Source organism: Moschus berezovskii, chromosome 4 (genome assembly GCF_049115385.1).
Source record: "Moschus berezovskii isolate FMDL1 chromosome 4, NW_MosBer_1.0, whole genome shotgun sequence".
Classification (NCBI taxonomy): Eukaryota; Metazoa; Chordata; class Mammalia; order Artiodactyla; family Moschidae; genus Moschus; species Moschus berezovskii.
Window position 1 is genome coordinate 103603064 of NC_142463.1, and position 17019 is coordinate 103620082.

Below are 17019 nucleotides of genomic sequence, written 5' to 3' on the forward strand. Positions count from 1 at the left end.
CTCTGTGTTGGCTGGGAATCAAACCCGGGTCTCCCATGTAGGAGGTGAGAATTCTACCACTGAACCACCAATGCTTTGCCGCAAGCAACATTTTGACAGCTCTCCAGAAAGAATCTCCACAATAACCAAGGGCCTGGTGGTGGGGAAACAAAAGACTCCCCAAATAGATGTTGTCTTTGGAAGGTAGAACTCACAGACTGAAAGGCACTCAAAGCAAAGGCTTGCAAAAGAGATTGACAATCAGACAATAGCATGCGGTGGGGACAACCAAATGACTATATAGAAATATTGGTTTTGTTCGCTCACATTACAGCTCTGATAAAGGCTCTTTCCAATCACAGAACAGACCCCTGCAGAAAAACATTGGAGATTCATCTAGATCCCTTGTTTATAACCCTAGACCTTCAACTGTCAACCTTAAATTTTACCTAAAAGAGTCTATGCAGTGGTCTTAAAGAGTCTGAGAAAATGGTCTAACTTGCTAAAACAGGCAAGTAAAAAAATATTTTTAATTAAAATTTTTTTAAGACTTCAAAATATACAAGTTCAAAGATTACTTTCCATTTACAGTTATTACTAAATATTGGCTGTATTCATCATGTTGTACAATATCTCCTTGAGCTTGTCTTCCACCTAATAGTCTGAACCTTCCACACTTCCAGCCTTATGTTGCCCCCCACTGACAACCATTAGTTTGTTCTTTTTATCTTTTTATGTTGTTGTTATATTTACTAGTTGTTGTGTTTTTTAGATTCCACCTATAAGTGATACCATACAGTATTTGTCTTTCTCTGTCTGACTAATTTTACTCAGCTTAATGCCCTCCAAGTCCATCCATGAACAGCAAATGGAAAAATTTTGTTCTTTCTTATGGCTGAGTAGTATTCATTTGCCTCACTGTATCCTGAGTGACCTTGCACAGCCCAAATCTGAACATGCATGTTGCCTAAAGCCACCCAGTGTCCCCATATTCCTTCACTAAAATATCTGATTACCTCTACGACATGTACTCTCCTTCTCCCCCATCCTTACTATCGAGATACCTCTTGCCAATTCCCAAGTCCAGCAACAGTGAAGTAACTTGATGTTTCAGGAACTCTCTCCCTTTCAGGGACTTGCTTCTCTTACAGGGAGGCCTTTCACAACTCCCTCTTCATTCTTCAAACCCATCCGCATTCTTCAGGTCTCAGTTCAGAAGTTTCCCCTGGAGAGACTTTTCTGACTGCTGGAGTTGAATGTGTGACGTGTCCACTTTGTTTTTGACACTGTGTTCTAATAAAATCACATTTTACTTGACTCTGTCTTCCAAAGACATATTTTCATAAGAAAAAGATTTATATTTCCCACAAAAACCAAGACTATGTATGTAAATAAAATATTTTCAAGAGATAGCACAGTGCCTAGTATAGTTTATAGTCTCAGTTGTTAAACAAGGACAGAGAGCGAGGGGGGAGCAAATAAAGGAAAGTTTCTGTCTTTCTCTCTCTCTCACACACTAACAGACAAAAAAAAAAAAATTTAGCAAGATAGGCAGAATGATTAGTCTGCAAAGCATTGGAACTGTAGTATAACAACTGAAAAAGGTGGAGAATAAAATGATCCAAAATAAAGTTTTGCTTGAGTGTGAAAGTGAAGTCACTCAGTCATGTCCGACCCTTTGCGACCCCATGGACTATAGTCTACCAGGCTCCTCTGTCCATGGGATTTTCCAGGCAAGAATACTGGAGTGGGTTGCCATTTCCTTCTCCAGGAGATCTTCCCAACCCAGGGATTATGGTAAAAAGATCTTGAGTGGATCTGCAGAGTTGAAAACAACTCAAGAGCTGGGAGGGAGAGGGGAAAGATATGGTGTGGTGTGATGAAGGGAATAAACCTTGGTGTGAAAACTTCAGTTATACTTTTGTGTGGGTCTCTGTAAGACACAAGAGTTTGAAAACTGGCCATTTTGATCCTTTGGCTTTTCTAAGGACTTAAAAGAGATGCTCAGGAGGAGAGAAACTCTGGGGCTCTGCAGTGATTGTGCACGGGTTAGTGCTTGGCCTGTACCAGGCTAATTGTTTTAAAAAAAGAATAAAAAAGGGATAATTTGAATATCAGACAAGGCAAAGGGCAAAATAAATTTATATTAGACAGAAGAGTAGCAATCCAGCATCTACCCAGAATCAAATGCAATCATTCTTCTCTGCATGCCCTCCTTGAGTGACCAAAGAGGGTGGGGCTAAATGGAAATTTTGGAGTAAAATTTTCATGTATTCACCCTTTCGTAGGTCTCTCTCAAACACAAGAGCTTAAAAGCAAGGCCATTTGATTCTTGACCTTTTTCAACAACTCAAAAGAGTATCTTATCTGGTTAATCATTAATTCTGAAGAGAATAGATTAAATTCATTTAGGTGTCCACTTTAATAAATATTTGTTATAATTTATGTTACTGTTATTGAATCAGGAGAAGAGGATATTAAATTGCTTTAAAATTTAAAAAGAAAGAAAGAAAAAGAGCCTTAGGAGAAGAGAGGCTTAATTGTCATTCAGATCTTCTGGAGTAACTCAGGCACATCTCCAAATTTTGAGCCTCCCAAACTGTCTCTGGATCCGGAATGCCTGTTTAGGGAAGAATTGGTGCTTGTTTCAAGAGTGAGGGGAAAGGGTTTGGAAGGCACCATGCCATGGGAGGGCAAAGAGAATGCATCCTAAGTGAGGAAATGAAGTCCAGTATTTTGATTTGAATTCCACATCTTGATGGTGTTTCCTGACCTAAACCTCCTATACAAACTTCTGTTCTGGGTATGCTTTTGGGGCTTTGTTCTGCATTTTGAGTAAAGAGCCTTGTATGAACTGATTTTTTGAACTGACTTTGCAACATTTTTCCTGAGACTCTTCCTAGTGATGCCGAGAGCAAACACCCAGAGGAGAGCACTGGTGGTCTAGTGGTAGGATTCTTGTCTCCAACCCAGGGGACCTGGGTTTGATTCCCAATCAATGCACAGCTTAAGATGCTGTGTACCTTGGCTTTTAAGGGACTGTCTCATTTGGAAAAATCAGTTTTTGCAGCCCTTTTGAAAAGCCCCTTGGAAGTGCTTCCAAATCGCTTAAGGCTGTAGACCCCTCCTGTTGGAAGTATGTCTTTGACGCACCTAGTTTGTCCGCTGAAACCTCTGAGGTGTGGAATTCTTGAAACTGAAACCATTGTTACTACATATCCTTTTTCCTATCCCAGTCTCGGACTACATAGCACTATGGAGTTTCATACCCAAGACAGTGTCAAGCCTAAGGTCACATAGATTTTCCCCTATGCTATCTTCTGGAACTTTTATAATTTAGCATGTTCCTTTTAGGCCTATGAACTATTTTGAGTTACATTTTGTGAAAAATGTAAGGTCTATGTAGATGCACTCAGAAATTGCAGAAGTGAGAGGAGGCAATTTTCTGCAGCTGTTGCTAGTGGCGAATAAGGTGATGGAGCCATGAGTGTTTAGACATGGTAACTGGCAGCCATAATCTACTTTCTAGTCACCTTTTTAGTGCTCTTCAGCGGCAGTAAATATTTTTCTACTTTTCTATGACCTGCCTCACTGCTTCTCTCCACTCTGGCATACTAAAACCTCTAGGATAGAAAGCTATTGGTCTTGCCTTCCTTGACAATTTCCTGTCCGTTACTCCCTTTCCTTCAATGGACCTTTATGTTCATATCCACAAATAACTAGTAGAATGGCATTTATATGAGCCTTTCCCAAAAGCTGTAGTTTGAAATTATCCAAATGTCCATCACTTGTGACATGGTTTTATATTGGCATTAAGGTGTGAGGAATTCAATAACATACATATAAATCAAAAACATCATGTTGCTTGTTAATAGCTAGATAGAAAAATTAAATATTCATTCACGTGAACTTGAAGAAAGAAGCCTCACCTGAAGGAGTAGACATAAGAGTTAAGTATCAGAGGATGGATATGCATTACCTGGAAAGTATCAAAGGCCATGCTTGAATGATAAAAATTTTCTGTCGATCCTGGTGACAACTACACATTACAGTATTAAAACAGCTGCCCATTAATGATACAAACATTTTGTTCTGTAAATACAACTTAATAATTTCCTTTCAGGATAAAAATGGGCGGTGGGATGTCAGAAAATCCCGTGTAGACCATGACCAGTTTGCAGTATACTGTAAACTCTTTAAAATCTGTTTTATTTTATATTAAAAAAAGCATGACTGATATTTGAAATAGTTCCAACAAAAAAAAAAAAATCCCCGTAAGACTGCACAGTTTCTCTCGTGGAATATACATAAAAGGCTCATTTAGAGCTTGAACCTGGTCTATAGATATTTTCTCTTAAAATGGCGAGATCTGGAGCACGTCCAGAGCTCTAAAACCTAGTGACCTCCGTTCTCCTGACCCTCCTCGTTTTGGCGGTCGGCGACCAGGCCAAGAGTTGTTTTGGTAGATACAATGCAAAAAATAAAGATAAACACTGCCGTGACTCGGATTCGAACCGAGGTTGCTGCGGCCACAACGCAGAGTACTAACCACTATACGATCACGGCGCGCCACTGTGCGGTAGACGAAATGCGATATTGCTCTTTTGACTTTGACAAATCCGTTCCAGTTACTGTGCTGCTTTGCTGTTGGATAATTGCAGGCACTCCTGATTTTCTCTCACACCTTCCCTCCGTTACGCCCTCTCAAGCCTGTTGCATTTTTCATTTCCCCTGCATCCAGGCCTTGTCTCTGCACGGGCTTCCAGAAGTTATGTTTGCTTTGTGCTTGCCGCCCCTGCTTCATTCCCGCCTCTTAATATTTCTGTTTTGATCAACCGTCCCCAAGCCCTCTTTCTGGCTCCCTTGGCCGGCTGAACGAAGGGAGAAAGGGGGCAACGCCAGGGGCGCAGACGGTCGAATGAAGGCAGAGCAAACGCGGAGGCAGCACTGAGCCCACCCGGGGTTCAGCTTCCCTGGGGCCCGCTCGGATCAGGCCCGGAGCGTCTCCGGGGCTCTGCATCTGCGGCGAGTGTGGCGCCAGGCGCGGCGGGGACGCTCGGCTGCACTTCTGCTTTCGGAATCGCCCGACCCCCGGCTTCCCCACAGGTTTCTCTGGTTTTCGGAGGCTTTGGAGCGGGTATTACTGTTCGGAGAAGGGCGAGTGGCTCCTCCTAGAGTGGAAGGCTCGCTTGCACGCGAAGGGAGAAGGTGGGGGAGGGGGAGGGGGACGGTACCTCCAGGCGTCTCTGTGGCGCAATCGGTTAGCGCGTTCGGCTGTTAACCGAAAGGTTAGTGGTTCGAGCCCACCCAGGGACGTTTCCCAACCTTTTTAGAATGAAATGGGGGTGCGGTCATTTCTACCCTGTACATTCCCCTAAAGGTGCAGAAGTCCTCGATTAGCCTTTTGTTCCCCGAATCTTATGCACAACAGGAGGACATCACTGATCCCCACGGAAGAGCTCTGGAGGAAAACAGGTCACTTGGAATCCAGGATTCTTCATCTCATCGTTATCCTCTGGGTTCCTTTTAGCAATGAAGTTTCTCCCATTGTTTGTACTAATATTTATTGAACCCTTCCCATCTAACTTTGAAATTCATGTGGCTCTATGCATGTTCTGTTACAATTAATACGCATTCATCAATCTTGTGCACGTGTCTATAGGATAGCGTTCTGGAAGAGCAACTGCTCTGTTGTAGTGTTTACATGGTTTTGTATATGCTTTCATTCGCTCACCTTCGTCGGACTATTAGTTGTAACTGTGTTTTGCTATTGTAGCGATTGCTCTAGGCTTTGCAGCATATGTCTGTAACTCACCACAGTCTGCCCTCAAGCCATGTCCCACCTTTTTACATTTCCCCCCCTGCTGGCCTTTGTGCTATTGTCATGCATGTTTACTTTGCTTGTGTCATAAAGTCCAGTCTCTCATTGTTACTTTCTTTAAACTGTCGCATGTTTTTAAAAAGGTTTAAACAGTAATGATAATACCAATAATAATAATAAATGTTGTATATTTCTCCCACAGATGCCATTTGTTGTCCATCAATTTGTGTACATCCTTATTTCCATCTAGTGTGAGTTTCCTTTTTCCTAGAGGACTCTTAACATTTCTTGTAGTGTGGTTCTGCTGGTGATGAAGTCTTTCAACATTTGTATGTCTGTAAAATTTTCATTTTTATCTCTCCAAGACTTGGGGGGAGCAGGGAGAAGAAGTGTAGAATTCTACATAAACTGTCCGTCGTCCCCCCCGCCCCCCCCACCCACCCAACGCGCCCAATCCTTTAAAGATGTTATTCCACTATCATCTTCTTTTTATGGGGTCGCGGAGAGACGGACACGACTGAGCGACTGGACTGAACTGAACTGATGGTAACTGTATATAGCAGAGTTTATTTTCCTATTTCTTGATTCCTTTCAAAAAGATTTTATTTTTAACCTGGGGTATAGTTGCTTTACCACTATCTTATATCCACTGCTTCTGATGAAAAATCTGATATAATCTTTTTGTTTTCTGGATACAGCATGTCAGTATCCGTGCTTCTTTTGAGATTCCTTCTTTTTCAGTGGATTTGAGCAGTTTAATTACAATGTGTTAGGGTCCATCTGGTTCCTAGGTTCAGTGGGCTTATAATTTTAATTATGATTGGAATGTTTTCTGTCATTATTTCTTCAAAATATTTTCTTTCACGAAATTTCCCCCCAGTGTTTTCAGGGACTCCAATTATATTAGACTTGCTAAAATTGCCCTACCCTTCACTTATGCATGCTATTAAATATTTTTTTTTTTTACTGTGGGAATTTCACTCTGGACATTTAAAAATTGATTGTGGCTTTGTGTTCCATAATCCCCCCCCCACCTTTTTTTTTTCCTGCAGTGTCTCATCTATTGTTAATTCTAGCTGGTGAATGTATCATCCCAGATATTACATTTTTCATCTCTGAAATTTGGGTCTCATCTTTTGTCTATATTCTACATCTCTCCTTAACTGGATATATGTAACACAGTCATAATAACTATTTTAGTATCCTCTCTATAATTTAAAATCTGGTTCAGTTTGGATTGACTGATTATTTTCCTCCTTATGGGATATGTTTTCCTGCTTCTTTGCATGCTTGGTATTCTTTGGATGCCAGACATTGTCAACGTTTTATTTTGGGGAAATTGGCTATTTTGGCATTCCTATGAATCTTGAGATTTATTCTGGGGGACAGTTAAGTGACTTGTAATTACTTTCATGTTTTTGGACCTCGCTTTTATGATTTTTAGGTAAATCAGTCTAGGACTGAGTGTTCCCATGAGTGAGGCAAAATTCCTGAGGTCTCTAGCCAATGGTCAATGAACAATGAGTAGCCCAATATGGCTGGTGGGAGTGAGTAAGATTTTCTGCCCTATGTGAGTACCAGACACAGTTCTATGATCTTTTCAGAATTTCTTTCCTTGGCATCATGCAATTTCTCTGCAAGTAGGCTGTGATCAGAACTCTGTTTACTATGTGAGGAAGATCTTTTTCATATGTCTGGATTCACTCTTCCATCTCTATCATCACTGGATCTTTGTCCTATGGACTCCAGCTACTTTGCTCTCCACAGGCTCTTGGCTTTATCTTCACTATCACGGACCTGGCCTCAGATCTTATTCCCCATGCCCAGCTTGCAATCTCTCTGAAATCAGTAAGCTGAACCAATGGTAGGGCTCACCTTGTTTGTTTCTCATCTCTCTGAGATTTCTCTTTTTATTGCCTATTTCCAGTGTCTGGAAAGCTAGTGTTTTACGTCTTTCTTTTTTTTTCCCCCCTTGGAAGCAGGGGAGAAGGGGAGGGTATTTCAATCAAGAAGATAAATAAAATTTCTGTCACTCCACATTTGCCAGAAGCCGAAGGCATCTTTTTATGTTCTTAGTTGAGTTTCAGCAGGAGTTGTGTTTATTGATATTCCAGTGTATTGTTCCAATCTGATGAAAGATCTTTTTCTTATCAGTATGTCAAGCTTTCTATGCATCTATCTGCTCCTGCAAAATGGAGAGTGGTGCCCTCCTAAGCAAGAAATAAAACAGAAGCGCAATGTGGCCATTACCCACAGACACCCTACTGCTTATGTTCAGCAACTAAACCTCCAAGGTGTTTAGAAAGTATTCCAACAACTTCCAATTGTTTTTGTTGTAGCCAAGCGCCCTGGGAAGCAAACTCACTCAGAAGGACAGCGCAGATAGTGGAGTACAGTCTATTATACCGGTGGATCTGAGGCAGAGATTCCTCTTTAGTGAGGGACCCCGACCAATTTTTGTGACAACTTTTTATACCCAAAGTGTACGTGCCCAAGCTCACAACCCCCAAATTCTCTAAAGCCCACTCTGGACAATGTTAGTAAGAGATACAATCAGGTTACAGCCATGAATTTACATTCTAAAGTCATCTGGACATGCAGTTTCGCCTACATCAGCAATGGGTATTATTAAGATTACGGATAGTGGTTGATTACATAGTGGACATTGCATTAGTTTTGGCTCCGGGAAGTCTAGGTACAGGGTCAGCCTGGTCTGGTTTCCATGCACCAGAGAGGCCTGCTCTGTACTTTATCTCCATGGCCTCCCAAATATATAGTCCAAAGTTCACCAAGAGTGGAAGATGGAGTTCCCTTTCTTTTTAAAATGGAATCAGTCCAGTCAGGGCAACCTGTTTCTTTCCTTCTTCATTTTCAGTAGTGACCTACATAATTGGATCCAGAGAAGACTGACTAGAATGACTTGAGATTGCTTCCTGCCACATAGCTTACCAACGGAGTTGGGGAAACCACTGGTCTCAGACATTTGCTGCCTTTCCTTTGTGAATTGCCTTTTTGCCTTCATTGTATGCACACACTTTAATGACTGGGCTGCCTCCTATGCCAGGGTGAATTAGCAAACTGATAACTGTCTCCATGGGATTCCTTGACAATGTCTGACTATCTCTGAAAAACAAAGTAGCCTACTTGAGACAAATCAAGTCTCAAGAACCAAGAATCCTGCTGCTGATAATGCATCATGTGCAGACCTGAATACCAAGAATTATTGGCACACCTTCCCTTGGTTCTTCTGTTGAATCTCTTGAGCATAATTGGGCCATTTGCCTTTAAACACTAAATATGGTTCTTGGACAATCTGTGTGTGTGTGTGCGTGCACACACGTGCATGGGTATTTCTGTCTGTCCCTCTGTGTCCCTCGTACTCTAGGCTGCCCCCAATTTTACCCATTTTTCTCTTCTTCTCTTCTGTTTTCTGGGATCTCTCATTAGAATGCCTTTCATCACTGAACACATATTAGGGGCTTACTAACTGCCAGGCCCTCCTCTGGGAGAGATGCTGCGTGTTGAGCAAACCCAAGGCAAAGCCCTGCCCTGATGAGCCCACATCTGGAGCACAGCAGAAGCATAACAGCTTGGCACTGTGTCCTTTCCAGGTGTGGCCTCCCATTTCCCTCCCATGGCACTAACAGTGAAAAAGACAAGGAAAACCTAACAAAGAACAGGAAAGAGTGACTCACAGTCTAGAAGGCAGGTAACAAGGAACACACCTGCTCCACACATAAATTTTTTTAAAATAAGTATCATTTCAGGGAAAGAAGTCTCCAGTGACAGCTTCTTAATTCCTGGAGCAGACACTGCATGTGTTTTACACTTCTTAAAAGTGACAGTGATGGCCATGCTCACCAACATCCCTTAAAGTACTGACACTTAATCTGTGACCATGTGGACACTTTATAATCTATAAAAATAATGACGTAGTTATCCCAAAAATGGTAGGTAGAATAATTAACACAGTGGCTTCTAGAATTATGACTTAGTCTCCATTTATCATGTGGTATATTATTTAGGCTTAGTTGCTCAGCTGACTCTCTGTGGCCCCATGGACAGAGAAGCTATGAACTGGAGCCCACCAGGCCTCTCTGTCCATGGAATTTCCCAGGTAATAATACTGGAGCAGGTTGCTATTTCCTGCGCCAGGGGATCTTTCTGACCCAGGGATTGAACCTTCATCTCTTATGTCTCCTGTATTAGTAGGCAGTATTCTTTACTGCGAGTACTATGGGAAGCCCATGGTACATTTAATTTACTACAACACATATTTTAAAATTTTATAAAAAATATTTATAAGATTTAAGTTTGCTTATTGGACCAGTAAAACCAGTGTAGGAAAATCAGACAGTTCAGTGTCATTAGAATTTTGAAGAGAAAATAAATCCAAGACTTCTACAAACATTGAATTAGAGCTCTTTGCCACCAATATTTTCTTCATTATTAGAAAATCTGGAAGACAACATAAAATAGCTTTTAGACTGAAATTACTAAACAAGTGTGATGCATGCAGGGCTTCCCAGCTGGTGCTTAGTGGTAAAGAACCCACCTGCCAATGCAGGAGACATAAGAGATGCTGGTTCCATTCCTAGGCTGGGAAGAACCCCAGAAAAGGGCATGGCAACCCACTCCACTATTCTTACCTATAGAATCCCCATAGGATTGCAAACAGTTGGTTGCGAGCATGCACACACATGATGCATAAATGGAGTCATCTTTAGGAGTATGGCATGACAAGAACATTGTTGATGTCATTATATGTCAATTATTAGAATTCTTAAAAGTCTTTAAAAGTACTTTTTTTTTTTTACCTAACACTGACAATCACAAATTTATCCATAGCTAAATTTTTTTTCTGAGCAATTTTTATTTCTCCTAAGTTACAGATCACCAAAGGAAGTTCAAGGAAAAAGGAAAAAACCCAACCCATGGATTCCTTCCACTGGGACCCTGGAACTAGAAGTTCAGTGACTGCCCCACTTTGGAGAGAGGCACAATGGATTATGTACTGCAAACCAGGTTGCCTCTCTTTGCTTGGACTCAGATTGGACCCAGGGCCAGGCCAAGGCCAGGACAGAGACAAGACTACATACCGTGATCATAGGGCAGCCAACCCTCTGTCAGCACCAACGCAGACAATTGTGGGAAGCTCTTGAGAACTCTCCCTCTCCCGTCAATGCATTTCCCACCTGATCCCTTCATCCTCCCACCACAGGAAAGATCCTTCATCTTTCTGTCCAGTTGAAACACTTTGTGCTCCCTACAGGACAAAAAGAGCCAGGCAAGAGACAAGAGGGCAGCTGCATTTCCCTGAAGAGTTTTCCAGGAGGTGGCTGGTTCTAGCACTCCGGCTGACCCAAGACCCCGTTGCCCAGCAAGGCGACCAGGAGGAGTCCCAAGAGCAGGTGGTGCTGGGGGGATGACAGCCTAGTAGAGTTCCTACAAGCACAGGGCAAGCCTGGCCTAAACTTTGGGGAGAGCAGCATAAAGCTTCTCTGCAGCCTAAAGAAAACAGATTTCATGTTCCTGAAGGAGAAAGCAGGAACTCTGTGCAAGGACAAGGCCTTCCCCTGGCCTTGGAGGACAGGTCCCACAGAAGCTGGTTTTGAGGGAAAGACCAAAGGAAAGGAGCAACAGTGGCCCAACCAGTGGTCTTGAGTTGAGATGTCTGCAAGTTTCTCTCAAATGATGGAGCAAATCGTGTAGATGGAAAGAGTGAGAAAGCAAACGCAGGAAAATGTTAACTGTGCAGTTGGGACAGAATATAAGATATAAGGATTTCAAATTGTTTTGTATTTTTAAAGGTTTTATGTTTTTGTTTTCTTAATGAGTTTTTAGAACTCAAGTCCCAGGTTCTCTTTGAATGAAAACTCCATATGTGAGACACTAGGTTTCTGAAACAAAGGATGAAAAGACTGGAGGGTAGAAGTCCTGGTGGTTCATCACATTTCTCTTCCCCCACCTGAAGGGCCCCAGGCCACAGGAACCCTGCACAGGGTCTTGCCTGTGCCTTGCAGCAAACCACCTCTGGTCAGGAAGAGGAAGATTTATTGCAATTTAGAGCTTTCAAAGGTCGGTCTAGTCAAGGCTGTGATTTTTCCCGTGGTCGTGTATGGATGTGAGAGTTGGACTGTGACGAAAGCTGATCGCCAAAGAATTGATGCTTTTGAACTGTGGTGCTGGAGAAGACTCTTGAGAGTCCCTTGGACTGCAAGGAGATCCAACCAGTCCATTCTAAAGGGGATCAGTCCTGGGTGTTCATTGGAAGGACTGATGCTAAAGCTGAAACTCCAATACTTTGGCCACCTCATGCGAAGAGTTGACTCACTGGAAAAGACTCTGATGCTGGGAGGGATTGGGGGCGGGAGGAGACGGGGACGACAGAGAATAAGAATGGCTGGATGGCATCACTGACTCAATGGACATGAGTTTGAGTGAACTCTGGGAGTTGGTGATGGACAGGGAGGCCTGGCGTGCTGTGATTCATGGGGTCGAAAGGAGTCGGACACGACTGAGCGACTGAACTGAACTGAATGACACATCTCAAGAACTGTAACTCTTACCACGCCTGGCCACAAACATGTTGGGAAGGAAAAGGACTGTAGGGGCACAGGCGATCCCTCAGGTGAGGAGACTGAAGCTCTGGCTTAAGGTTCCTCGCCTTCCCGGAAACGAGGTCCCTGGGTCCCCAACAGTCTAGCCTGGAGGTCCCGCACCCAAGGCAGGGTCTCCAGTTCCACAGCTATGCATCCGAGTCCAGGGGTCGCCACCGCTGACTCCCCAGGTCCCAGAAGCCGCAGGAGCCGGGGGTTAGATGTGTTTGAACCCAGGAGACCCCTCAGCCCAGAAGTGTGTACTCCTCCCGGGCTGAGGACCTGGCGCCTCGGTGGTCAGTGCTCTGGGCTCTCGGAAATGATCGATGCTTCGAATCCACCCTGAAACCCGAGGACCCGCGCTCCGCTCTGCTCCGATGCCCCTGACCCGCGCGCTCTTTCCTCGCAGCCCTTTAGCCGCAGTGCTTCTCCCGCCAAGACCACTGGAAACCGGGTTCCGCAGGTTCCTGCCGCTGTGACTCGTTCTAGTTGTCTACTGTAGTTCAAGGCAAAGACTTCCATCACGCTTTCACGTTTAGCAGGAAGCGCAGCAAAGGCTGACGGCTCGGGTCTTTTATCTGTTTGAAAATAGCGAGTATTAACGCGGGCAGAGCCGTTCTTCCCCGCCTGTACTGAGTTCGTTTGCGGAACCAGGCCCCGCCGAAAGCCGCGGAGCCAGGCTCGGTCCACGCAATGAGGAGAAGGGGACGACAGAGAATGAGATGGTTGGATGGTATCACCGACTCGATGGACAAGAGCTTGGGTGAACTCCGGGAGTTGGTGATGGACAGGGAGGCCTATGGTGGTTCATTCCTCATCGGTTGAGGTTCTTCTTTAAGGATAGCTTTGTTTTATCATTTACAATGTCTAAAACTTCAAAAAAATTAAATTAAAAGTAACTTTTATTTTATATTGGAGTATAGCTTATTAACAATGTTGTGATAGTTTCAAGTGGACAGAAAAGGGGCTCAGCTGTACATAAATATGTATCCATTCTCCCCTAAACTCTCTTCCCACGCCGGTATGATGTCTGAAATTTATTTGCCTTTTATAATTTTCCAGTTCAACGGATCATGGAGTGCGAATTTTAACCTAGCACCACAGAGAGGTAAAGGCAATTTCCCGCAGAAAGCAGGAGGGGTTTTTGTGTTCACTTCACAGCATAACTCCAGCGGGCAGAAAGCATTTCTTTCTGCTGAAAGAATTCAATGCTCTGTCGTCTGTCTCTGTCCCTGGTTTCCTCTAGAAGTAAAGCTTCACAAGCTTGGGAATGCATATGCGTTTTCTCCTGCAGTGGTTTCTTCTTCTTTTCTTAGTGCGGCGGTCACAGCCGTTTCCTTCAGGTCTGAGGTTCAGGGGCTCCCACCCGGAGGAAGACGCGGGCCGCGTGCGCGCCGGCCCCCAGGCCGCGGGGCTCCGCCTGGTTCCGCGTGGACTCCGAGTGCAGTCGCGGGTGCAACTGCGCGGCAGCACCCTCGCCAGCGCTGAAGTCTGAATAGAGGCGGACTTGAAAGCAGCTTTAGATCAAGACCTTTCCCGAGACTGCCCTGCTTTCCTCCCCTGCAGGACCTCCCACGGAGGAGCGGATTCGCTGTCTTTTCCGCTGCGTCCAGCGCGCTGCCTTCCTACGTGGACGAGAGGAGGGGGCGGCAGTCCCTTCCCCGACGGAGCGAGGGCACAGCGGGCGCCCGAAGGACCACCTTTCTCGGGAGAGTCGTTTGCCCGAGTCCAGAGTCGCGAAAAGGAGGGACTGGGACTGTGTGGGCAGAAGTAAACATGGACCGAGAGGCAAAGGCCGAGTCCTGACTGGTTGGATGCGGGTCTGGGGAAAGCGCGGCGTCAGGGACAACTGGAGGTCTGGGCCCAGGGAGCTGGAGCCGGCGTCATCCCAGGTGGGAGAACTGCAGGGCGGCAGGGCCTGGGGGAAGACCGGACGGAATCCAGGCCTGGGCGCGGAGCCTTGTTCGCAAGCGTTTTCCATCCAGCCCCTCCGGTTCCTGCACCCGCCAGCAGTCTTTTGCGACCTCGGGGATCCCGAGGTCTCACCTGCGCGGCTGCCCTCCCGCCTCTCCTGCCCCCGCCCCGGCGACCTGCTCTCCACGCGCGCGCGCCGGGAAAGGCGCGTCTCCAGGGCAGCTGTAGGGGCGCCGGGACCGGGCAAGTCGTGGGGACTTGAACAGCAGGCAGACCTCGCGGGCGCGTCATGCTGTCCCGCAGAGCGCTCGGCTTTTGATGTGGGGCTCCTCATTTGAGGAAAGCAGGGAAGGAATGTTCTTCGGGTACAATTGCTTGGAGGGAAGTGAGGGACTCAGAACTCAAGGGCGAGAGACACCACACACTCTTTTCAGGCTTCCTACTGTAACTTATGAGAACAATGGCATATAGCTCCCTGGTGGTCTAGTGGCTAGGATTCGGCGCTTTCACCGCCGCGGCCCGGGTTCGATTCCCGGTCAGGGAAGTTTCCTCTACTTTTTTGTTTTCGTTTTGGCTGCATCTCAGGCAGTCTTCACTTCCCCTCCACAAGTGTTAAGTGCCCCACCATCCAGTTGCAGTGGAGTCTCTGCATCAAATCCTTCAGCCAATGAGGTAGAATCCCAGGGTCCAGGGCATCTCCCAGGGTGATAGCAGGGAGATGTGAGGAGCAGTCCTGACAGCCCCTCGCCTCCACTCCTCCCTTCACCAGAAACCTAAAGCCTCACTTCAGTGTTCATCTAAAGAGAACTGGGGACTTGAGTATCAATTGTTTTGTTATTGTTCAGTTGCTAAGGCCAGTCTGACTCTGCCAACCCGTGGACTGCAGCACACCAGCCTGTCCTGTACTGTCTCCTGGAATTTGCTCAAACTCATGTCTATTGAGTCGGAGATGCTATCTCACCATCTCACCCTCTGCTGCCCTTTTCTTTTGCCTAGAATCAGCATCAGGGTCTTTTTCAATAAGTCAGCTCTTCGCATCAGGTGGCCAGAGAATTGGAGTTTCAGCTTCAGCATCAGTCCTTCCAATGAATATTCAGGATTGATTTCTTTTAGGATTGACTGCTTTGATCTCCTTGCAGTCCAAGGAATTCTCAAGAGTCTTCTCTAGCACCAGAATTTGAAAATATCAGTTCTTTGGTGCTTAACCTTCTTTATGGTCCAACTCTCACATCCCTACATGACTACTGGAAAAACCTTAGCTTGACTATATGGACCTTTGTTAGCAAAGTGATGTCTTTGCTTTTTAATATGCTGTCTAGGTTGGTCATAGCTTTTCTTCAAAGGAGCATGCGTCTTTTAATTTCATGGCTGCATGAAACTGGCTAAGTACTAATTATTCCTTTAAAAAGCACACTGAAACTTATGAAAATTTGCAATAAGAGTAACTGCATATATTCTTCATCTCAATGCATCAATTAACATTTTCCCACATTTGCTTTCTTACTCTCTCTCCGTATACATGACTTACTCCACCATTTGAGATGAACTTGCAGACATCCTAAGATCATTGGTTGGGCTGCTATTACTCTTTTCCTTTGGCATCTCCCTCTCAAACAGCTCCCATGGGACCTTGTCCTCCAAAACTTGGGGAAGGTTTTGTCCTGGCAAGGAGGCCCCTCTTGCCCCATTCTCTTCAGGCTGTAAGAAATTTCAGGCGGTATTTTATTCAGCTCTCTTTGGTAGTACAGGCCAGTGCTTGTAGGAACACCACTGGGCTGTCATCCGTGGCCCTCCACAGCACAGGCTGCCCTCCAGCCTCCTCCCAATTCCCTTGGTGGGCAGTGGGGTCTTGGGCCAGACTGAGCACTAGAACCACCTACCTCAGGGAAGTGCAGCTGCCCCCTTGCCTTTTGCCAGGCTCTCTGTACCCTGCTGCTGCTGCTGCTGCTAAGTCACTTCAGTCGTGTCCGACTCTGTGTGACCCCATAGACAGAAGCCCACCAGGCTCCCCCATCCCTGGGATTCTCCAGGCAAGAACACTGGAGTGGGTTGCCATTTCCTTCTCCAATGTGTGAAAGTGAAAAGTGAAAGTGAAGTCTCTCAGTCGTGTCCGACCCTTAGTGACCCCACGGACTGCAGCCTACCAGGCTCCTCCATCCATGGGATTTTCTAGGCAGTAGTACTGGAGTGGCTTGCCATTGCCTTCTTTGCTGTACCCTGCTACGATATCATTTTACTTATTTTTGGTTTATAACTGTATTTTTTGTGTCTACAGTATTAGATTTTGACTTCTGTATACATTACAGCAAGTTCACCATTCAGTAGGTTTACTTTCCATCTCTTGCCATACAGTTGACTTCTCTTACTCACTTTCCCCTCCCCACTTCAGTCTTCCCCTCTGATAACCATTACCTGTTTGATAACCATGACCTGTCTATATGTTTGTTTTTGAATGGTTTGGATGGTTCATTTTAAAATTAAAACAAAATATTCCACACATGGTGAAATTGCATGCTGTTTGTTTTCCTTTGAATGACACTTCACTTAGCTTAATACCCTCAAGTCCATCCACGTTGTAGCAAATGGTAAGATTTCATCTTTTTTTTTTTTTTAAGGCTGAGAAATCACATGGCTTCCAAACCTCTAAGCATTCCCATAATGTGTGATATGTCAGTATGAAATTCCTTCATTTCTGGTTTAAAGGTT

General features: G+C 45.0%; 3 non-coding genes across 3 annotated transcripts; 2 read left to right on the top strand and 1 right to left on the bottom strand.

Annotated features, from left to right (window-relative positions):
* Positions 1-4473: 4473 nt before the first annotated feature.
* On the bottom strand, positions 4474-4545 carry TRNAH-GUG (transfer RNA histidin (anticodon GUG)). Its single transcript has one exon. It is a non-coding gene; the product is annotated as a tRNA-His (tRNA).
* Positions 4546-5221: 676 nt separating this feature from the next.
* Positions 5222-5295, top strand: TRNAN-GUU (transfer RNA asparagine (anticodon GUU)). Its single transcript has one exon. It is a non-coding gene; the product is annotated as a tRNA-Asn (tRNA).
* Positions 5296-14785: 9490 nt separating this feature from the next.
* On the top strand, positions 14786-14857 carry TRNAE-UUC (transfer RNA glutamic acid (anticodon UUC)). Its single transcript has one exon. It is a non-coding gene; the product is annotated as a tRNA-Glu (tRNA).
* Positions 14858-17019: the final 2162 nt, after the last annotated feature.